Source organism: Heloderma suspectum, chromosome 1 (genome assembly GCF_057233095.1).
Source record: "Heloderma suspectum isolate Gila_16-S chromosome 1, 16-S_ref, whole genome shotgun sequence".
NCBI lineage: Eukaryota > Metazoa > Chordata > Lepidosauria > Squamata > Helodermatidae > Heloderma > Heloderma suspectum.
In genome coordinates, this window is record NC_139458.1 from 287,359,680 (window position 1) to 287,383,968 (window position 24,289).

Sequence of the window (24,289 nt, forward strand, 5' to 3'; positions counted from 1 at the left end):
CCAATGAAGAGGAGACATGTCTGCCTTGGTGAAATCTAATTCTAACATTAAACATACCTACGGCACGAAGCAGTGGCTTGCAGGGCCTGGTGGGAACATCCCCATCCCCATGAAGAGGAAGTGAAATCTAATTGCATGGCTTGGTGGAAAGATCCTCATGAAGAGGATGGTTGACTGGCATATTCAAACAAGATCTAAGCTCATGCCTCCCTATGAACAGGAGACATGTCTGCCTTGTTGAAATCTAATTTTAACCTGAAACATCCCCATGAAGGGGAGGCTAGTATGGCCTATTCAAAAAATCCCCATCCCCATGTAGAGGAAGGTTGACTGGCGTAGTCAAACCAGATCTAAGCTCATGCATCCCCATTAGAGAAGAAATGCTTGTCTAGGTGAAATCTAATTCTAACCTCAAACATCCCCATGAAGGGGATGTTGAGTGGATTCTCAAACACAGCTGTAAGCTCATGCCTCCCCATTAAGACGAGGCATGCATGCCATGGTGAAATCTAATGCTAACCTGAAACATCCCCATGAAGGGGAAGTTTGCATCAACTGGTGAAAAAAACCCCATCGCCATGAAGAGGATGGTTGACTGGCATAGTCAAACCAGATCTAAGCTCATGCATCCCCATGAAAAGGAGATATGCTTGTCTAGGTGAAATCTAATTCTAACCTGAAACATCTCCATAAAGGGGAGGCTTGCATGGCCTGGTGAAAAGCTACCGATCCCCATGAAGGGGATGTTGACTGGATTGTCAGACACAGCTGTAAGCTCATGCCTCCCCATTAAGACGAGGCATACATGCCATGGTGATATCTAATGCTAACCTGAAACATCCCCATGAAGGGGAGGTTTGAATGGCGTGGTGGAAAGATCCTCATGAAGAGGATGGTTAACTGACATAGTCAAACTAGATCGAAGCTCATTCCTCCCTATGAACAGGAGACATGTCTGCCTTGTTGAAATCTAATTTTAACCTGAAACATCCCCATGAAGGGGAAGTTTGCATCACCTGGTGAAAACTTACCCATCCCAATGAAGAGGATGGTTGACTGGCTTAATCGATCCGGATCTAAGCTGGTGCCTCCCGCTGCAGTGGAGACATCTCTGCCTTGGTGAAACCTAATTCTGATCAGAAAAATTCCCCTGACGGGGAGGTTAGTATGGCCTGTTCAAATAATCCCCATCCCCATGTAGAGTATGGTTGACTGGCATAGTCAAATACAGGTCTACGCTGATGCCTCCCAATAAAAGGAGACACGTCTCCCTTGGTGAAATCTAATTCTAATCTGAAACATCCCCATAAAGGGGAGGCTTGCATGGCCTGGTGAAAACTTACCCATCCCCATGAAGGCGATGTTGACTGGATTGTCAAACACAGCTGTAAGCTCATGCCTCCCCATTAAGACGAGGCATGCATGCCATGGTGATATGTAAACTAAACTGTTAAATCTAATGCTAAACTGAAACATCCCCATGAAGGGGAAGTTTGCATCGCCTGGTGAAAACTTACCCATCCCAATGAAGAGGATGGTTGACTGGCATAGTCGAACCAGATCGAAGCTCGTGCCTCCCGCTGCAGTAGAGACATCTCTGCCTTGGTGAAATCTAATTCTAACCAGAAACATTCCCCTGAAGGCAAGGTAGCATGGCCTATTCAAAAAATCCCTATCCCCATGTAGAGGATGGTTGACTGGCTTAGTCAACCCAGATCTAAGCTCATGCATCCCCATGAAGAGGAGACATGCTTGTCTAGATGAAATCTAATTCTAACCTGAAACATCCCCATGAAGGGGAGGCTTGCGTGGTGTGATGGAAACATCCCCATGAAGAGGATAGTTAACTGACATAGTCAAACTAGATCTAAGCTCATGCATCTGCATGAAGAAGAGACATGCTTGACTAGGTGAAATCTAATTCTAACATTAAACATCCCCACGGCATGAAGCGGGGGCTTGCAGGGCCTGGTGCAAACATCCCCATCCCCATGAAGGGGATGTGAAATCTAATTGCATCGCTTGGTGGAAAGATCCTCATGAAGAGGATGGTTGACTGGCATATTCAAACAAGATCCAAACTCATACCTCCCCATGAACAGGAGACAAGTCTACCTTGGTGAAATCTAATTCTAACATTGAACATCCCCATGGCATGAAGTAGAGGCTTGCATGGCTCCGTGGAACCTTCCCCTTGAAGAGGATGGTTGACTGGCATAGTCAAACCAGATCTAAGCTCATGCCTCCCCAGGAAGAGGAGACATGACTGTCTCGGTGAAATCTAATTCTAACCTGAAACATCTGCATGAAGGGCAGTCTTGCATGACTTGGTGGAAACGTCCCCATCCCCATGTAGAGGATGGTTGAGTGGTATAGTCAAACCGGATCTAAACTCATACCTCCCCATGAAGAGAAGACATGTCAACCCTATGAAGAGGAGACATGCTTGTCTAGGTGAAATCTAATTCTAAGCTGAAACATCCCCATGAAGGGGAGGCTTGCATGGCGTGGTGGAAACATCCCCATGAAGAGGATGGTTGACTGACATAGTCAAACCAGATCTAAGCTCATGCCTCCCAATGAAGAGGAGACATGTCTGCCTTGGTGAAATCTAATTCTAACATTAAAAATCCCCATGGCATGAACCGGAGGCTTGCATGGCTTGGTTGAAACATCCCAATGAAGAGGATGGTCGAATGGCATAGTCAAACCAGATCTAAGCTCATGCATCCCCATGAAGAGGAGACATGCTTGTCTAGGTGAAATCTAATTCTAACCTGAAACATCCCCATGAAGGGGAGGTTTGAATGGCGCGGTGGAAACATCCTCATGAAGAGGATGGTTAACTGACATAGTCAAACTAGATCTAAGCTCATGCCTCCCAATGAGGAGGAGACATCTCTGCCTTGGTGAAATCTAATTCTAACATTAAAAATCCCCATGGCATGAAGCAGAGGCTTGCATGGCTTGGTGGAAACATCCCAATGAAGAGGATGGTTGACTGGCATAGTTGAACCAGATCTCAGCTCGTGCCTCCACCTGCAGTGGAGACACCTCTGCGTTGGTGAAATCTAATTCTAACCAGAAATATCCCCCTGAAGGGGGGGCTAGTATGGCCTATTCAAAAAATCCCCATCCCCATGTAGGGGATGGTTGACTGGCGTAGTCAAACCAGATCTAAGCTCATTCAGATCTAAGTTCATGAAGAAGAGACATTCTTGTCTAGGTGAAATCTAATTCTGAGCTGAAACATCCCCATGAAGGGGAGGCTTGCGTGGCGTGGTGGAAACATCCCCATGAAGAGGATGGTGAACTGACATAGTCAAACTAGATCTAAGCTCATGCCTCCCCATGAAGAGGAGACATATCTGCCTCGGTGAAATCTAATTCTAACCTGAAACATCTCCATGAAGGGGAGGCTTGCATGGCCTGGTGGAAATAATCCCATCCCAATAAAGAGGATGGTTGACTGGCATAGTCAAATACAGGTCTACGCTGATGCCTCCCAATAAAAGGAGACACATCTGCCTTGGTTAAACCTAATTCTAACCTGAAACATTCCCATAAATGGGAGGCTTGCATGGCCTGGTGAAAACTTACCCATCCCCATGAAGGGGATGTTGACTGGATTGTCAAACACAGCTGTAAGCTCATGCCTCCCCATTAAGACGAGGCATGCATGCCATGGTGAAATGTAAACTAAACTGTTAAATCTAATGCTAACCTGAAACATCTCCATGAAGGGGAAGTTTGCATCGCCTGGTGAAAACTTACCCATCCCAATGAAGAGGATGGTTGACTGGCATGGTCGAACCAGATCGAAGCTCGTGCCTCCCGCTGCAGTGGAGACATCTGTGCCTTGGTGAAATATAAGTCTAACCAGAAACATTCCCCTGAAGGGGAGGCTAGTATAGACTGTTCAAAAAATCCCGTCCCCATGTAGAGGATGGTTGACTGGCATAGTCAAACCAGATCTAAGCTCATGCATCCCCATGAAGAGGAGACATGCTTGTCTAGGTGAAATCTAATTCTAACCTGAAACATCCCCATAAAGGGGAGGCTTGCATGGCCTGGTGAAAACCTACCAATCCCCATGAAGGGGATGTTTACTGCATTGTCAGACACAGCGGTAAGCTCATGCCTCCCCATTAAGACGAGGCATACATGCCATGGTGATATCTAATGCTAACCTGAAACATCCCCATGAAGGGGAGGTTTGAATGGCGTGGTGGAAACATCCTCATGTAGAGGATGGTTAACTGACATAGTCAAACTGAATCTAAGCTCATGCCTCCCAATGAAGAGGAGACATGTCTGCCTTGGTGAAATCTAATTCTAACATTAAACATCCCCACGGCATGAAGAAGTGGCTTGCAGGGCCTGGTGGGAACATCCCCATCCCCATGAAGAGGATGTGAAATCTAATTGCATGGCTTGGTGGAAAGATCCTCATGAAGAGGATGGTTGACTGGCATATTCAAACAAGATCTAAGCTCATGCCTCCCTATGAACAGGAGACATGTCTGCCTTGTTGAAATCTAATTTTAACCTGAAACATCCCCATGAAGGGGAAGTTTGCATCACCTGGTGAAAACTTACCAGTCCCAATGAAGAGGATGGTTGACTGGCTTATTCGATACGGATCTAAGCTCGTGCCTCCCGCTGCAGTGGAGACATCTATGCCTTGGTGAAACCTAATTCTAATCAGAAACATTCCCCTGAAGGGGAGGTTAGTATGGCCTGTTCAAATAATCCCCATCCCCATGTAGAGGATGGTTGACTGGCATAGTCAACTACAGGTCTACGCTGATGCCTCCCAATAAAAGGAGACACGTCTCCCTTGGTGAAATCTAATTCTAACCTGAAACATCCCCATGAAGGGGAGGCTTGCATGGCCTGGTGAAAACTTACCCATCCCCATGAAGGGGATGTTGACTGGATTGTCAAACACAGCTGTAAGCTCATGCCTCCCCATTAAGACGAGGCATGCATGCCATGGTGAAATGTAAAGTAAACTGTTAAATCTAATGCTAAACTGAAACATCCCCATGAAGGGGAAGTTTGCATCGCCTGGTGAAAACTTACCCATCCCAATGAAGAGGATGGTTGACTGGCATGGTCGAACCAGATCGAAGCTCGTGCCTCCCGCTGCAGTGGAGACATCTCTGCCTTGGTGAAATCTAATTCTAACCAGAAACATTCCCCTGAAGGCAAGGTAGCATGGCCTATTCAAAAAATCCCTATCCCCATGTAGAGGATGGTTGACTGGCTTAGTCAACCCAGATCTAAGCTCATGCATCCCCATGAAGAGGAGACATGCTTGTCTAGATGAAATCTAATTCTAACCTGAAACATCCCCATGAAGGGGAGGCTTGCGTGGTGTGATGGAAACATCCCCATGAAGAGGATAGTTAACTGACATAGTCAAACTAGATCTAAGCTCATGCATCTGCATGAAGAAGAGACATGCTTGACTAGGTGAAATCTAATTCTAACATTAAACATCCCCACGGCATGAAGCGGTGGCTTGCAGGGCCTGGTGCAAACATCCCCATCCCCATGAAGGGGATGTGAAATCTAATTGCATCGCTTGGTGGAAAGATCCTCATGAAGAGGATGGTTGACTGGCATATTCAAACAAGATCCAAACTCATACCTCCCCATGAACAGGAGACAAGTCTACCTTGGTGAAATCTAATTCTAACATTGAACATCCCCATGGCATGAAGTAGAGGCTTGCATGGCTCCGTGGAACCTTCCCCTTGAAGAGGATGGTTGACTGGCATAGTCAAACCAGATCTAAGCTCATGCCTCCCCAGGAAGAGGAGACATGACTGTCTCGGTGAAATCTAATTCTAACCTGAAACATCTGCATGAAGGGCAGTCTTGCATGACTTGGTGGAAACGTCCCCATCCCCATGTAGAGGATGGTTGAGTGGTATAGTCAAACCGGATCTAAACTCATACCTCCCCATGAAGAGAAGACATGTCAACCCTATGAAGAGGAGACATGCTTGTCTAGGTGAAATCTAATTCTAAGCTGAAACATCCCCATGAAGGGGAGGCTTGCATGGCGTGGTGGAAACATCCCCATGAAGAGGATGGTTGACTGACATAGTCAAACCAGATCTAAGCTCATGCCTCCCAATGAAGAGGAGACATGTCTGCCTTGGTGAAATCTAATTCTAACATTAAAAATCCCCATGGCATGAACCGGAGGCTTGCATGGCTTGGTTGAAACATCCCAATGAAGAGGATGGTCGAATGGCATAGTCAAACCAGATCTAAGCTCATGCATCCCCATGAAGAGGAGACATGCTTGTCTAGGTGAAATCTAATTCTAACCTGAAACATCCCCATGAAGGGGAGGTTTGAATGGCGCGGTGGAAACATCCTCATGAAGAGGATGGTTAACTGACATAGTCAAACTAGATCTAAGCTCATGCCTCCCAATGAGGAGGAGACATCTCTGCCTTGGTGAAATCTAATTCTAACATTAAAAATCCCCATGGCATGAAGCAGAGGCTTGCATGGCTTGGTGGAAACATCCCAATGAAGAGGATGGTTGACTGGCATAGTTGAACCAGATCTCAGCTCGTGCCTCCACCTGCAGTGGAGACACCTCTGCGTTGGTGAAATCTAATTCTAACCAGAAATATCCCCCTGAAGGGGGGGCTAGTATGGCCTATTCAAAAAATCCCCATCCCCATGTAGGGGATGGTTGACTGGCGTAGTCAAACCAGATCTAAGCTCATTCAGATCTAAGTTCATGAAGAAGAGACATTCTTGTCTAGGTGAAATCTAATTCTGAGCTGAAACATCCCCATGAAGGGGAGGCTTGCGTGGCGTGGTGGAAACATCCCCATGAAGAGGATGGTGAACTGACATAGTCAAACTAGATCTAAGCTCATGCCTCCCCATGAAGAGGAGACATATCTGCCTCGGTGAAATCTAATTCTAACCTGAAACATCTCCATGAAGGGGAGGCTTGCATGGCCTGGTGGAAATAATCCCATCCCAATAAAGAGGATGGTTGACTGGCATAGTCAAATACAGGTCTACGCTGATGCCTCCCAATAAAAGGAGACACATCTGCCTTGGTTAAACCTAATTCTAACCTGAAACATTCCCATAAATGGGAGGCTTGCATGGCCTGGTGAAAACTTACCCATCCCCATGAAGGGGATGTTGACTGGATTGTCAAACACAGCTGTAAGCTCATGCCTCCCCATTAAGACGAGGCATGCATGCCATGGTGAAATGTAAACTAAACTGTTAAATCTAATGCTAACCTGAAACATCTCCATGAAGGGGAAGTTTGCATCGCCTGGTGAAAACTTACCCATCCCAATGAAGAGGATGGTTGACTGGCATGGTCGAACCAGATCGAAGCTCGTGCCTCCCGCTGCAGTGGAGACATCTGTGCCTTGGTGAAATATAAGTCTAACCAGAAACATTCCCCTGAAGGGGAGGCTAGTATAGACTGTTCAAAAAATCCCGTCCCCATGTAGAGGATGGTTGACTGGCATAGTCAAACCAGATCTAAGCTCATGCATCCCCATGAAGAGGAGACATGCTTGTCTAGGTGAAATCTAATTCTAACCTGAAACATCCCCATAAAGGGGAGGCTTGCATGGCCTGGTGAAAACCTACCAATCCCCATGAAGGGGATGTTTACTGCATTGTCAGACACAGCGGTAAGCTCATGCCTCCCCATTAAGACGAGGCATACATGCCATGGTGATATCTAATGCTAACCTGAAACATCCCCATGAAGGGGAGGTTTGAATGGCGTGGTGGAAACATCCTCATGTAGAGGATGGTTAACTGACATAGTCAAACTGAATCTAAGCTCATGCCTCCCAATGAAGAGGAGACATGTCTGCCTTGGTGAAATCTAATTCTAACATTAAACATCCCCACGGCATGAAGAAGTGGCTTGCAGGGCCTGGTGGGAACATCCCCATCCCCATGAAGAGGATGTGAAATCTAATTGCATGGCTTGGTGGAAAGATCCTCATGAAGAGGATGGTTGACTGGCATATTCAAACAAGATCTAAGCTCATGCCTCCCTATGAACAGGAGACATGTCTGCCTTGTTGAAATCTAATTTTAACCTGAAACATCCCCATGAAGGGGAAGTTTGCATCACCTGGTGAAAACTTACCAGTCCCAATGAAGAGGATGGTTGACTGGCTTAATCTATACGGATCTAAGCTCGTGCCTCCCGCTGCAGTGGAGACATCTATGCCTTGGTGAAACCTAATTCTAATCAGAAACATTCCCCTGAAGGGGAGGTTAGTATGGCCTGTTCAAATAATCCCCATCCCCATGTAGAGGATGGTTGACTGGCATAGTCAACTACAGGTCTACGCTGATGCCTCCCAATAAAAGGAGACACGTCTCCCTTGGTGAAATCTAATTCTAACCTGAAACATCCCCATGAAGGGGAGGCTTGCATGGCCTGGTGAAAACTTACCCATCCCCATGAAGGGGATGTTGACTGGATTGTCAAACACAGCTGTAAGCTCATGCCTCCCCATTAAGACGAGGCATGCATGCCATGGTGAAATGTAAAGTAAACTGTTAAATCTAATGCTAAACTGAAACATCCCCATGAAGGGGAAGTTTGCATCGCCTGGTGAAAACTTACCCATCCCAATGAAGAGGATGGTTGACTGGCATGGTCGAACCAGATCGAAGCTCGTGCCTCCCGCTGCAGTGGAGACATCTCTGCCTTGGTGAAATCTAATTCTAACCAGAAACATTCCCCTGAAGGCAAGGCTAGCATGGCCTATTCAAAAAATCCCTATCCCCATGTAGACGATGGTTGACTGGCTTAGTCAACCCAGATCTAAGCTCATGCATCCCCATGAAGAGGAGACATGCTTGTCTCGATGAAATCTAATTCTAACCTGAAACATCCCCATGAAGGGGAGGCTTGCGTGGCGTGATGGAAACATCCCCATGAAGAGGATGGTTAACTGACATAGTCAAACTAGATCTAAGCTCATGCATCTGCATGAAGAAGAGACATGCTTGACTACGTGAAATCTAATTCTAACATTAAACATCCCCACGGCATGAAGCTGTGGCTTGCAGGGCCTGGTGCAAACATCCCCATCCCCATGAAGGGGATGTGAAATCTAATTCCATCGCTTGGTGGAAAGATCCTCATGAAGAGGATGGTTGACTGGCATATTCAAACAAGATCCAAACTCATACCTCCCAATGAACAGGAGACACGTCTACCTTGGTGAAATCTAATTCTAACATTAAACATCCCCATGGCATGAAGTAGAGGCTTGCATGGCTCGGTGGAACCTTCCCCTTGAAGAGAATGGTTGACTGGCATATTCAAACAAGATCTAAGCTCATGCCTCCCTATGAACAGGAGACATGTCTCCCTTGTTGAAATCTAATTTTAACCTGAAACATCCCCATAAAGGGGAGGCTTGCATGGCCTGGTGAAAACCTACCGATCCCCATGACGGGGATGTTGACTGGATTGTCAGACACAGCTGTAAGCTCATGCCTCCCCATTAAGACGAGGCATACATGCCATGGTGAAATCTAATGCTTACCTGAAACATCCCCATGAAGGGGAAGTTTGCATCACCTGGTGAAAACTTACCCATCCCAATGAAGAGGATGGTTGACTGGCTTAATCGATCCGGATCTAAGCTGGTGCCTCCCGCTGCAGTGGAGACATCTCTGCCTTGGTGAAATCTAACCAGAAACATTCCCCTGAAGGCAAGGCTAGCATGGCCTATTCAAAAAATCCCAATCCCCATATAGAGGATGGTTGACTGGCTTACTCAACCCAGATCTAAGCTCATGCATCCCCATGAAGAGACATGCTTGTCTCGATGAAATCTAATTCTAACCTGAAACATCCCCATGAAGGGGATGTGAAATCTAATTGCATCGCTTGGTGGAAAGATCCTCATGAAGAGGATGGTTGACTGGCATATTCATGCAAGATCCAAACTCATACCTCCCCATGAATAGGAGATACGTCTACCTTGGTGAAATCTAATTCTAACATTAAACATCTCCATGGCATGAAGTAGAGGCTTGCATGGCTCGGTGGAACCTTCCCCTTGAAGAGGGTGGTTGACTGGCATAGTCAAACCAGATCTAAGCTCATGCCTCCCCAGGAAGAGGAGACATGTCTGTCTCGGTGAAATCTAATTCTAACCTGAAACATCTCTATGAAGGGCAGTCTTGCATGACTTGGTGGAAACGTCCCCATCCCCAGGTAGAGGATGGTTGAGTGGTATAGTCAAACCGGATCTAAACCCACACCTCCCCATGAAGAGAAGACATGTCAACCCTATGAAGAGGAGACATGCTTGTCTAGGTGAAATCTAATTCTAAGCTGAAACATCCCCATGAAGGGGAGGCTTGCATGGCGTGGTGGAAACATCCCCATGAAGAGGATGGTTGACTGACATAGTCAAACTAGATCTAAGCTCATGCCTCCCAATGAAGAGGAGACATATCTGCCTTGGTGAAATCTAATTCTAACATTAAAAGTCCCCATGGCATGAAGCGGAGGCTTGCATGGCTTGGTGGAAAAATTCCCAATGAAGAGGATGGTCGAATGGCATAGTCAAACCAGATCTAAGCTCATGCATCCCCATGAAGAGGAGACATGCTTGTCTAGGTGAAATCTAATTCTGAGCTGAAACCTCCCCATGAAGGGGAGGCTTGCGAGGCGTGGTGGAAACATCCTCATGAAGAGGATGGTTAACTGACATAGTCAAACTAGATCGAAGCTCATGTCTCCCCATGAAGAGGAGACATATCTGCCTCGGTGAAATCTAATTCTAACCTGAAACATCCCCATGAAGGGGAGGCTTGCATGGCCTGGTGGAAATAATCCCATCCCAATAAAGAGGATGGTTGACTGGCATAGTCAAATACAGGTCTACGCTGATGCCTCCCAAGAAAAGGAGACACATCTGCCTTGGTTAAATCTAATTCTAACCTGAAACATCCCCATACAGGGGAGGTTTGCATGGCCTGGTGAAAACTTACCCATCCCCATGAAAGGGATGTTGAGTGGATTGTCAAACACAGCTGTAAGCTCATGCCTCCCCATTAAGATGAGGCATGCATGCCATGGTGAAATGTAAACTAAACTGTTAAATCTAATGCTAACCTGAAACATCCCCATGAAGGGGAAGTTTGCATCGCCTGGTGAAAACTTACCCATCCCAATGAAGAGGATGGTTGACTGGCATGGTCGAACCAGATCGAAGCTCGTGCCTCCCGCTGCAGTGGAGACATCTCTGCCTTGGTGAAATCTAAGTCTAACCAGAAAGATTCCCCTGAAGGGGAGGCTAGTATGGCCTGTTCAAAAAATCCCGTCCCCATGTAGAGGATGGTTGACTGGCATAGTCAAACCACATCTACGCTCATGCATCTCCATGAAGAGGAGACATGCTTGTCTAGGTGAAATCTAATTCTAACCTGAAACATCCCCATAAAGGGGAGGCTTGCATGGCCTGGTGAAAACCTACCAATCCCCATGAAGGGGATGTTTACTGCATTGTCAGACACAGCGGTAAGCTCATGCCTCCCCATTAAGACGAGGCATACATGCCATGGTGATATCTAATGCTAACCTGAAACATCCCCATGAAGGCGAGGTTTGAATGGCGTGGTGGAAACATCGTCATGAAGAGGATGGTTAACTGACATAGTCAAACTAGATCTAAGCTCATGCCTCCCAATGAAGAGGAGACATGTCTGCCTTGGTGAAATCTAATTCTAACATTAAACATACCTACGGCACGAAGCAGTGGCTTGCAGGGCCTGGTGGGAACATCCCCATCCCCATGAAGAGGAAGTGAAATCTAATTGCATGGCTTGGTGGAAAGATCCTCATGAAGAGGATGGTTGACTGGCATATTCAAACAAGATCTAAGCTCATGCCTCCCTATGAACAGGAGACATGTCTGCCTTGTTGAAATCTAATTTTAACCTGAAACATCCCCATGAAGGGGAGGCTAGTATGGCCTATTCAAAAAATCCCCATCCCCATGTAGAGGAAGGTTGACTGGCGTAGTCAAACCAGATCTAAGCTCATGCATCCCCATTAAGAGGAGAAATGCTTGTCTAGGTGAAATCTAATTCTAACCTCAAACATCCCCATGAAGGGGATGTTGACTGGATTCTCAAACACAGCTCTAAGCTCATGCCTCCCCATTAAGACGAGGCATGCATGCCATGGTGAAATCTAATGCTAACCTGAAACATCCCCATGAAGGGGAAGTTTGCATCAACTGGTGAAAAAAACCCCATCCCCATGAAGAGGATGGTTGACTGGCATAGTCAAACCAGATCTAAGCTCATGCATCCCCATGAAAAGGAGATATGCTTGTCTAGGTGAAATCTAATTCTAACCTGAAACATCCCCATAAAGGGGAGGCTTGCATGGCCTGGTGAAAAGCTACCGATCCCCATGAAGGGGATGTTGACTGCATTGTCAGACACAGCTGTAAGCTCATGCCTCCCCATTAAGACGAGGCATACATGCCATGGTGATATCTAATGCTAACCTGAAACATCCCCATGAAGGGGAGGTTTGAATGGCGTGGTGGAAACATCCTCATGTAGAGGATGGTTAACTGACATAGTCAAACTGAATCTAAGCTCATGCCTCCCAATGAAGAGGAGACATGTCTGCCTTGGTGAAATCTAATTCTAACATTAAACATCCCCACGGCATGAAGAAGTGGCTTGCAGGGCCTGGTGGGAACATCCCCATCCCCATGAAGAGGATGTGAAATCTAATTGCATGGCTTGGTGGAAAGATCCTCATGAAGAGGATGGTTGACTGGCATATTCAAACAAGATCTAAGCTCATGCCTCCCTATGAACAGGAGACATGTCTGCCTTGTTGAAATCTAATTCTAACCTGGAACATCCCCATGAAGGGGAGGCTTGCGTGGCGTGATGGAAACATCCCCATGAAGAGGATGGTTAACTGACATAGTCAAACTAGATCTAAGCTCATGCATCTGCATGAAGAAGAGACATGCTTGACTAGGTGAAATCTAATTCTAACATTAAACATCCCCACGGCATGAAGCGGTGGCTTGCAGGGCCTGGTGCAAACATCCCCATCCCCATGAAGGGGATGTGAAATCTAATTGCATCGCTTGGTGGAAAGATCCTCATGAAGAGGATGGTTGACTGGCATATTCAAACAAGATCCAAACTCATACCTCCCAATGAACAGGAGACACGTCTACCTTGGTGAAATCTAATTCTAACATTAAACATCCCCATGGCATGAAGTAGAGGCTTGCATGGCTCGGTGGAACCTTCCCCTTGAAGAGAATGGTTGACTGGCATATTCAAACAAGATCTAAGCTCATGCCTCCCTATGAACAGGAGACATGTCTCCCTTGTTGAAATCTAATTTTAACCTGAAACATCCCCATGAAGGGGAGGCTAGTATGGCCTATTCAAAAAATCCTCATCCCCATGTAGAAGAAGGTTGACTGGCGTAGTCAAACCAGATCTAAGCTCATGCATCCTCATGAAAAAGAGATATGCTTGTCTAGGTGAAATCTAATTCTAACCTGAAACATCCCCATAAAGGGGAGGCTTGCATGGCCTGGTGAAAACCTACCGATCCCCATGACGGGGATGTTGACTGGATTGTCAGACACAGCTGTAAGCTCATGCCTCCCCATTAAGACGAGGCATACATGCCATGGTGAAACCTAATGCTTACCTGAAACATCCCCATGAAGGGGAAGTTTGCATCACCTGGTGAAAACTTACCCATCCCAATGAAGAGGATGGTTGACTGGCTTATTCGATCCGGATCTAAGCTGGTGCCTCCCGCTGCAGTGGAGACATCTCTGCCTTGGTGAAACCTAATTCTAATCAGAAACATTCCCCTGCAGGGGAGGTTAGTATGGCCTGTTCAAATAATTCCCATCCCCATGTAGAGTATGGTTGACTGGCATAGTCAAATACAGGTCTACGCTGATGCCTCCCAATAAAAGGAGACACTTCTCCCTTGGTGAAATCTAATTCTAACCTGAAACATCCCCATAAAGGGGAGGCTTGCATGGCCTGGTGAAAACTTACCCATCCCCATGAAGGGGATGTTGACTGCATTGTCAGACACAGCTGTAAGCTCATGCCTCCCCATTAAGACGAGGCATACATGCCATGGTGATATCTAATGCTAACCTGAAACATCCCCATGAAGGGGAGGTTTGAATGGCATGGTGTAAACATCCTCATGAAGAGGATGGTTAACTGACATAGTCAAACTAGATCTAAGCTCATGCCTCCCAATGAAGAGGAGACATGTCTGCCTTGTTGAAATCTAATTCTAACATTAAACATCCCTACGGCATGAAGAAGTGGCTTGCAGGGCCTGATGGGAACATCCCCATCCCCATGAAGAGGATGTGAAATCTAATTGCATGGCTTGGTGGAAAGATCCTCATGAAGAGGATGGTTGACGGGCATATTCAAACAAGATCTAAGCTCATGCCTCCCTATGAACAGGAGACATATCTGCCTTGTTGAAATCTAATTTTAACCTGAAACATCCCCATGAAGGGGAGGCTAGTATGGCCTATTCAAAAAATCCCCATCCCCATGTAGAAGAAGGTTGACTGGCGTAGTCAAAACAGATCTAAGCTCATGCATCCCCATTCAGAGGAGACATGCTTGTCTAGGTGAAATCTAATTCTAACCTGAAACATCCCCATAAAGGGGACGCTTGCATGGCCTGGTGAAAACCTACCGATCCCCATGATGGGGATGTTGACTGCATTGTCAGACACAGCTGTAAACTCATGCCTCCCCATTAAGACGAGGCATACATGCCATGGTGATATCTAATGCTAACCTGAAACATCCCCATGAAGGGGAGGTTTGAATGGCGTGGTGGAAACATCCTCATGAAGAGGATGGTTAACTGACATAGTCAAACTAGATCGAAGCTCATGCCTCCCAATGAAGAGGAGACATGTCTGCCTTGGTGAAATCTAATTCGAACATTAAACATCCCCACGGCATGAAGCAGTGGCTTGCAGGGCCTGGTGGGAACATCCCCATGAAGAGGATGTGAAATCTAATTGTATGGCTTGGTGGAAGATCCTCATGAAGTTGACTGGCACATTCAAACAAGATCTAAGCTCATGCCTCCCTATGAACAGGAGACATGTCTGCCTTGTTGAAATCTAATTTAAACCTGAAACATCCCCATGAAGGGGAGGCTAGTATGGCCTGTTCAAATAATCCCCATCCCCATGTAGAGTATGGTTGACTGGCATAGTCAAATACAGGTCTACGCTGATGCCTCCCAATAAAAGGAGACACGTCTCCCTTGGTGAAATCTAATTCTAACCTGAAACATCCCCATAAAGGGGAGGCTTGCATGGCCTGGTGAAAACTTACCCATCCCCATGAAGGGGATGTCGACTGGATTGTCAAACACAGCTGTAAGCTCATGCCTCCCCATTAAGACGAGGCATGCATGCCATGGTGAAATGTAAAGTAAACTGTTAAATCTAATGCTAAACTGAAACATCCCCATGAAGGGGAAGTTTGCATCGCCTGGTGAAAACTTACCCATCCCAATGAAGAGGATGGTTGACTGGCATAGTCGAACCAGATCGAAGCTCGTGCCTCCCGCTGCAGTGGAGACATCTCTGCCTTGGTGAAATCTAATTCTAACCAGAAACATTCCCCTGAAGGCAAGGCTAGCATGGCCTATTCAAAAAATCCCTATCCCCATGTAGAGGATGGTTGACTGGCTTAGTCAACCCAGATCTAAGCTCATGCATCCCCATGAAGAGGAGACATGCTTGTCTAGATGAAATCTAATTCTAACCTGAAACATCCCCATGAAGGGGAGGCTTGCGTGGCATGGTGGAAACATCCCCATGAAGAGGATGGTTAACTGACATAGTCAAACTAGATCTAAGCTCATGCCTCCCAATGAAGAGGAGATATGTCTGCCTTGGTGAAATCTAATTCTAACATTAAACATACCCACGGCAAGAAGCAGTGGCTTGCAGGGCCTGGTGGGAACATCCCCATCCCCATGAAGAGGATGTGAAATCCAAATGCATGGCTTGGTGGAAAGATCCTCATGAAGAGGATGGTTGACTGGAATATTCAAACAAGATCTAAGCTCATGCCTCCCTATGAACAGGAGACATGTCTGCCTTGTTGAAATCTAATTTTAACCTGAAACATCCCCATGAAGGGGAGGCTAGTATGGCCTATTCAAAAAATCCCCATCCCCATGTAGAGGAAGGTTGACTGGCGTAGTCAAACCAGATCTAAGCTCATGCATCCCCATTAAGAGGAGACATGCTTGTCTAGGTGAAATCTAATTCTAACCTCAAACATCCCCATGAAGGGGATGTTGACTGGATTCCCAAACACAGCTGTAAGCTCATGCCTCCCCATTAAGAGGAGGCATGCATGCCATGGTGAAATCTAATGCTAACCTGAAACATCCCCATGAAGGGGAAGTTTGCATCAACTGGTGAAAAAATCCCCATCCCCATGAAGAGGATGGTTGACTGGCATAGTCAAACGAGATCTAAGCTCATGCATCCCCATGAAAAGGAGATATGCTTGTCTAGGTGAAATCTAATTCTAACCTGAAACATCCCCATAAAGGGGAGGCTTGCATGGCCTGGTCAAAACCTACCGATCCCCATGAAGGGGATGTGAAATCTAATTGCATCGCTTGGTGGAAAGATCCTCATGAAGGGGATGGTTGACTGGCATATTCAAACAAGATCCAAACTCATACCTTCCCCTGAACAGGAGACACGTCTACCTTGGTGAAATCTAATTCTAACATTAAACATCCCCATGGCATGAAGTAAAGGCTTGCATGGCTCGGTGGAACGTTCCCCTTGAAGAGGATGGTTGACTGGTATATTCAAACAAGATCTAAGCTCATGCCTCCCTATGAACAGGAGACATGTCTGCCTTGTTGAAATCTAATTTTAACCTGAAACATCCCCATGAAGGGGAGGCTAGTATGGCCTATTCAAAAAATCCCCATCCCCATGTAGAAGAAGGTTGACTGGCGTAGTCAAACCAGATCTAAGCTCATGCATCCCCATTAAGAGGAGACATGCTTGTCTAGGTGAAATCTAATTCTAACCTGAAACATCCCCATAAAGGTGAGGCTTGTATGGCCTGGTGAAAACCTACCGATCCCCATGAAGGGGATGTTGACTGGATTGTCAGACACAGCTGTAAGCTCATGCCTCCCCATTTAGACGAGGCATACATGCCATGGTGATATCTAATGCTAACCTGAAACATCCCCATGAAGGGGAAGTTTGCATCACCTGGTGAAAACTTACCCATCCCAATGAAGAGGATGGTTGACTGGCTTAATCGTTCCGGATCTAAGCTCGTGCCTCCCGCTGCAGTGGAGACATCTCTGCCTTGGTGAAACCTAATTCTAATCAGAAACATTCCCCTGAAGGGGAGGTTAGTATGGCCTGTTCAAATAATCCCCATCCCCATGTAGAGTATGGTTGACTGGCATAGTCAAATACAGGTCTACGCTGATGCCTCCCAATAAAAGGAGACACGTCTCCCTTGGTGAAATCTAATTCTAATCTGAAACATCCCCATAAAGGGGAGGCTTGCATGGCCTGGTGAAAACTTACCCATCCCCATGAAGGGGATGTTGACTGGATTGTCAAACACAGCTGTAAGCTCATGCCTCCCCATTAAGACGAGGCATGCATGCCATGGTGATATGTAAACTAAACTGTTAAATCTAATGCTAAACTGAAACATCCCCATGAAGGGGAAGTTTGCATCGCCTGGTGAAAACTTACCCATCCCAATGAAGAGGATGGTTGACTGGCATAGTCGAACCAGATCGAAGCTCGTGCCTGCCGCTGCAGTGGAGACATCTGTGCCTTGGTGAAATCTAATTCTAACCAGAAACATTCCCCTGAAGGCAAGGCTAGCATGGCCTATTCAAAAAATCCCAATCCCCATGTAGAGGATGGTTGACTGGCTTAGTCAACCCAGATCTAAGCTCATGCATCCCCATGAAGAGGAGACATGCTTGTCTCGATGAAATCTAATTCTAACCTGAAACATCCCCATGAAGGGGAGGCTTGCGTGGCGTGATGGAAACATCCCCATGAAGAGGATGGTTAACTGACATAGTCAAACTAGATCTAAGCTCATGCATCTGCATGAAGAAGAGACATGCTTGACTAGGTGAAATATAATTCTAACATTAAACATCCCCACGGCATGAAGCGGTGGCTTGCAGGGCCTGGTGCAAACATCCCCATCCCCATGTAGGGGATGTGAAATCTAATTGCATCGCTTGGTGGAAAGATCCTCATGAAGAGAATGGTTGACTGGCATATTCAAACAAGATCCAAACTCATACCTCCCCATGAATAGGAGACACGTCTACCTTGGTGAAATCTAATTCTAACATTAAACATCTCCATGGCATGAAGTAGAGGCTTGCATGGCTCGGTGGAACCTTCCCCTTGAAGAGGATGGTTGACTGGCATAGTCAAACCAGATCTAAGCTCATGCCTCCCCAGGAAGAGGAGACATGTCTGTCTTGGTGAAATCTAATTCTAACCTGAAACATCTCCATGAAGGGCAGTCTTGCATGACTTGGTGGAAATGTCCCCATCCCCAGGTAGAGGATGGTTGAGTGGTATAGTCAAACCGGATCTAAACTCATACCTCCCCATGAAGAGAAGACATGTCAACCCTATGAAGAGGAGACATGCTTGTCTAGGTGAAATCTAATTCTAAGCTGAAACAGCCACATGAAGGGGAGGCTTGCATGGTGTGGTGGAAACATCCCCATGAAGAGGATGGTTGACTGACATAGTCAAACTAGATCTAAGCTCATGCCTCCCAATGAAGAGGAGACATATCTGCCTTGGTGAAATCTAATTCTAACATTAAAAGTCCCCATGGCATGAAGCGGAGGCTTGCATGGCTTGGTGGAAAAATTCCCAATGAAGAGGATGGTCGAATTGCATAGTCAAACCAGATCTAAGCTCATGCATCCCCATGAAGAGGAGACATGCTTGTCTAGGTGAAATCTAATTCTGAGCTGAAACCTCCCCATGAAGGGGAGGCTTGCGAGGCGTGGTGGAAACATCCTCATGAAGAGGATGGTTAACTGACATAGTCAAACTAGATCGAAGCTCATGCCTCCCCATGAAGACGAGACATATCTGCCTCGGTGAAATCTAATTCTAACCTGAAACATCCCCATACAGGGGAGGTTTGCATGGCCTGGTGAAAACTTACCCATCCCCATGAAAGGGATGTTGAGTGGATTGTCAAACACAGCTGTAAGCTCATGCCTCCCCATTAAGATGAGGCATGCATGCCATGGTGAAATGTAAACTAAACTGTTAAATCTAATGCTAACCTGAAACATCCCCATGAAGGGGAAGTTTGCATCGCCTGGTGAAAACTTACCCATCCCAATGAAGAGGATGGTTGACTGGCATGGTCGAACCAGATCGAAGCTCGTGCCTCCCACTGCAGTGGAGACATCTCTGCCTTGGTGAAATCTAAGTCCAACCAGAAACATTCCCCTGAAGGGGAGGCTAGTATGGCCTGTTCAAAAAATCCCGTCCCCATGTAGAGGATGGTTGACTGGCATAGTCAAACCACATCTACGCTCATGCATCCCCATGAAGAGGAGACATGCTTGTCTAGGTGAAATCTAATTCTAACCTGAAACATCCCCATAAAGGGGAGGCTTGCATGGCCTGGTGAAAACCTACCAATCCCCATGAAGGGGATGTTTACTGCATTGTCAGACACAGCGGTAAGCTCATGCCTCCCCATTAAGACGAGGCATACATGCCATGGTGATATCTAATGCTAACCTGAAACATCCCCATGAAGGCGAGGTTTGAATGGCGTGGTGGAAACATCGTCATGAAGAGGATGGTTAACTGACATAGTCAAACTAGATCTAAGCTCATGCCTCCCAATGAAGAGGAGACATGTCTGCCTTGGTGAAATCTAATTCTAACATTAAACATACCTACGGCACGAAGCAGTGGCTTGCAGGGCCTGGTGGGAACATCCCCATCCCCATGAAGAGGAAGTGAAATCTAATTGCATGGCTTGGTGGAAAGATCCTCATGAAGAGGATGGTTGACTGGCATATTCAAACAAGATCTAAGCTCATGCCTCCCTATGAACAGGAGACATGTCTGCCTTGTTGAAATCTAATTTTAACCTGAAACATCCCCATGAAGGGGAGGCTAGTATGGCCTATTCAAAAAATCCCCATCCCCATGTAGAGGAAGGTTGACTGGCGTAGTCAAACCAGATCTAAGCTCATGCATCCCCATTAGAGAAGAAATGCTTGTCTAGGTGAAATCTAATTCTAACCTCAAACATCCCCATGAAGGGGATGTTGAGTGGATTCTCAAACACAGCTGTAAGCTCATGCCTCCCCATTAAGACGAGGCATGCATGCCATGGTGAAATCTAATGCTAACCTGAAACATCCCCATGAAGGGGAAGTTTGCATCAACTGGTGAAAAAAACCCCATCGCCATGAAGAGGATGGTTGACTGGCATAGTCAAACCAGATCTAAGCTCATGCATCCCCATGAAAAGGAGATATGCTTGTCTAGGTGAAATCTAATTCTAACCTGAAACATCTCCATAAAGGGGAGGCTTGCATGGCCTGGTGAAAAGCTACCGATCCCCATGAAGGGGATGTTGACTGGATTGTCAGACACAGCTGTAAGCTCATGCCTCCCCATTAAGACGAGGCATACATGCCATGGTGATATCTAATGCTAACCTGAAACATCCCCATGAAGGGGAGGTTTGAATGGCGTGGTGGAAAGATCCTCATGAAGAGGATGGTTAACTGACATAGTCAAACTAGATCGAAGCTCATTCCTCCCTATGAACAGGAGACATGTCTGCCTTGTTGAAATCTAATTTTAACCTGAAACATCCCCATGAAGGGGAAGTTTGCATCACCTGGTGAAAACTTACCCATCCCAATGAAGAGGATGGTTGACTGGCTTAATCGATCCGGATCTAAGCTGGTGCCTCCCGCTGCAGTGGAGACATCTCTGCCTTGGTGAAACCTAATTCTGATCAGAAAAATTCCCCTGACGGGGAGGTTAGTATGGCCTGTTCAAATAATCCCCATCCCCATGTAGAGTATGGTTGACTGGCATAGTCAAATACAGGTCTACGCTGATGCCTCCCAATAAAAGGAGACACGTCTCCCTTGGTGAAATCTAATTCTAATCTGAAACATCCCCATAAAGGGGAGGCTTGCATGGCCTGGTGAAAACTTACCCATCCCCATGAAGGCGATGTTGACTGGATTGTCAAACACAGCTGTAAGCTCATGCCTCCCCATTAAGACGAGGCATGCATGCCATGGTGATATGTAAACTAAACTGTTAAATCTAATGCTAAACTGAAACATCCCCATGAAGGGGAAGTTTGCATCGCCTGGTGAAAACTTACCCATCCCAATGAAGAGGATGGTTGACTGGCATAGTCGAACCAGATCGAAGCTCGTGCCTCCCGCTGCAGTAGAGACATCTCTGCCTTGGTGAAATCTAATTCTAACCAGAAACATTCCCCTGAAGGCAAGGTAGCATGGCCTATTCAAAAAATCCCTATCCCCATGTAGAGGATGGTTGACTGGCTTAGTCAACCCAGATCTAAGCTCATGCATCCCCATGAAGAGGAGACATGCTTGTCTAGATGAAATCTAATTCTAACCTGAAACATCCCCATGAAGGGGAGGCTTGCGTGGTGTGATGGAAACATCCCCATGAAGAGGATAGTTAACTGACATAGTCAAACTAGATCTAAGCTCATGCATCTGCATGAAGAAGAGACATGCTTGACTAGGTGAAATCTAATTCTAACATTAAACATCCCCACGGCATGAAGCGGTGGCTTGCAGGGCCTGGTGCAAACATCCCCATCCCCATGAAGGGGATGTGAAATCTAATTGCATCGCTTGGTGGAAAGATCCTCATGAAGAGGATGGTTGACTGGCATATTCAAACAAGATCCAAACTCATACCTCCCCATGAACAGGAGACAAGTCTACCTTGGTGAAATCTAATTCTAACATTGAACATCCCCATGGCATGAAGTAGAGGCTTGCATGGCTCCGTGGAACCTTCCCCTTGAAGAGGATGGTTGACTGGCATAGTCAAACCAGATCTAAGCTCATGCCTCCCCAGGAAGAGGAGACATGACTGTCTCGGTGAAATCTAATTCTAACCTGAAACATCTGCATGAAGGGCAGTCTTGCATGACTTGGTGGAAACGTCCCCATCCCCATGTAGAGGATGGTTGAGTGGTATAGTCAAACCGGATCTAAACTCATACCTCCCCATGAAGAGAAGACATGTCAACCCTATGAAGAGGAGACATGCTTGTCTAGGTGAAATCTAATTCTAAGCTGAAACATCCCCATGAAGGGGAGGCTTGCATGGCGTGGTGGAAACATCCCCATGAAGAGGATGGTTGACTGACATAGTCAAACCAGATCTAAGCTCATGCCTCCCAATGAAGAGGAGACATGTCTGCCTTGGTGAAATCTAATTCTAACATTAAAAATCCCCATGGCATGAACCGGAGGCTTGCATGGCTTGGTTGAAACATCCCAATGAAGAGGATGGTCGAATGGCATAGTCAAACCAGATCTAAGCTCATGCATCCCCATGAAGAGGAGACATGCTTGTCTAGGTGAAATCTAATTCTAACCTGAAACATCCCCATGAAGGGGAGGTTTGAATGGCGCGGTGGAAACATCCTCATGAAGAGGATGGTTAACTGACATAGTCAAACTAGATCTAAGCTCATGCCTCCCAATGAGGAGGAGACATCTCTGCCTTGGTGAAATCTAATTCTAACATTAAAAATCCCCATGGCATGAAGCAGAGGCTTGCATGGCTTGGTGGAAACATCCCAATGAAGAGGATGGTTGACTGGCATAGTTGAACCAGATCTCAGCTCGTGCCTCCACCTGCAGTGGAGACACCTCTGCGTTGGTGAAATCTAATTCTAACCAGAAATATCCCCCTGAAGGGGGGGCTAGTATGGCCTATTCAAAAAATCCCCATCCCCATGTAGGGGATGGTTGACTGGCGTAGTCAAACCAGATCTAAGCTCATTCAGATCTAAGTTCATGAAGAAGAGACATTCTTGTCTAGGTGAAATCTAATTCTGAGCTGAAACATCCCCATGAAGGGGAGGCTTGCGTGGCGTGGTGGAAACATCCCCATGAAGAGGATGGTGAACTGACATAGTCAAACTAGATCTAAGCTCATGCCTCCCCATGAAGAGGAGACATATCTGCCTCGGTGAAATCTAATTCTAACCTGAAACATCTCCATGAAGGGGAGGCTTGCATGGCCTGGTGGAAATAATCCCATCCCAATAAAGAGGATGGTTGACTGGCATAGTCAAATACAGGTCTACGCTGATGCCTCCCAATAAAAGGAGACACATCTGCCTTGGTTAAACCTAATTCTAACCTGAAACATTCCCATAAATGGGAGGCTTGCATGGCCTGGTGAAAACTTACCCATCCCCATGAAGGGGATGTTGACTGGATTGTCAAACACAGCTGTAAGCTCATGCCTCCCCATTAAGACGAGGCATGCATGCCATGGTGAAATGTAAACTAAACTGTTAAATCTAATGCTAACCTGAAACATCTCCATGAAGGGGAAGTTTGCATCGCCTGGTGAAAACTTACCCATCCCAATGAAGAGGATGGTTGACTGGCATGGTCGAACCAGATCGAAGCTCGTGCCTCCCGCTGCAGTGGAGACATCTGTGCCTTGGTGAAATATAAGTCTAACCAGAAACATTCCCCTGAAGGGGAGGCTAGTATAGACTGTTCAAAAAATCCCGTCCCCATGTAGAGGATGGTTGACTGGCATAGTCAAACCAGATCTAAGCTCATGCATCCCCATGAAGAGGAGACATGCTTGTCTAGGTGAAATCTAATTCTAACCTGAAACATCCCCATAAAGGGGAGGCTTGCATGGCCTGGTGAAAACCTACCAATCCCCATGAAGGGGATGTTTACTGCATTGTCAGACACAGCGGTAAGCTCATGCCTCCCCATTAAGACGAGGCATACATGCCATGGTGATATCTAATGCTAACCTGAAACATCCCCATGAAGGGGAGGTTTGAATGGCGTGGTGGAAACATCCTCATGTAGAGGATGGTTAACTGACATAGT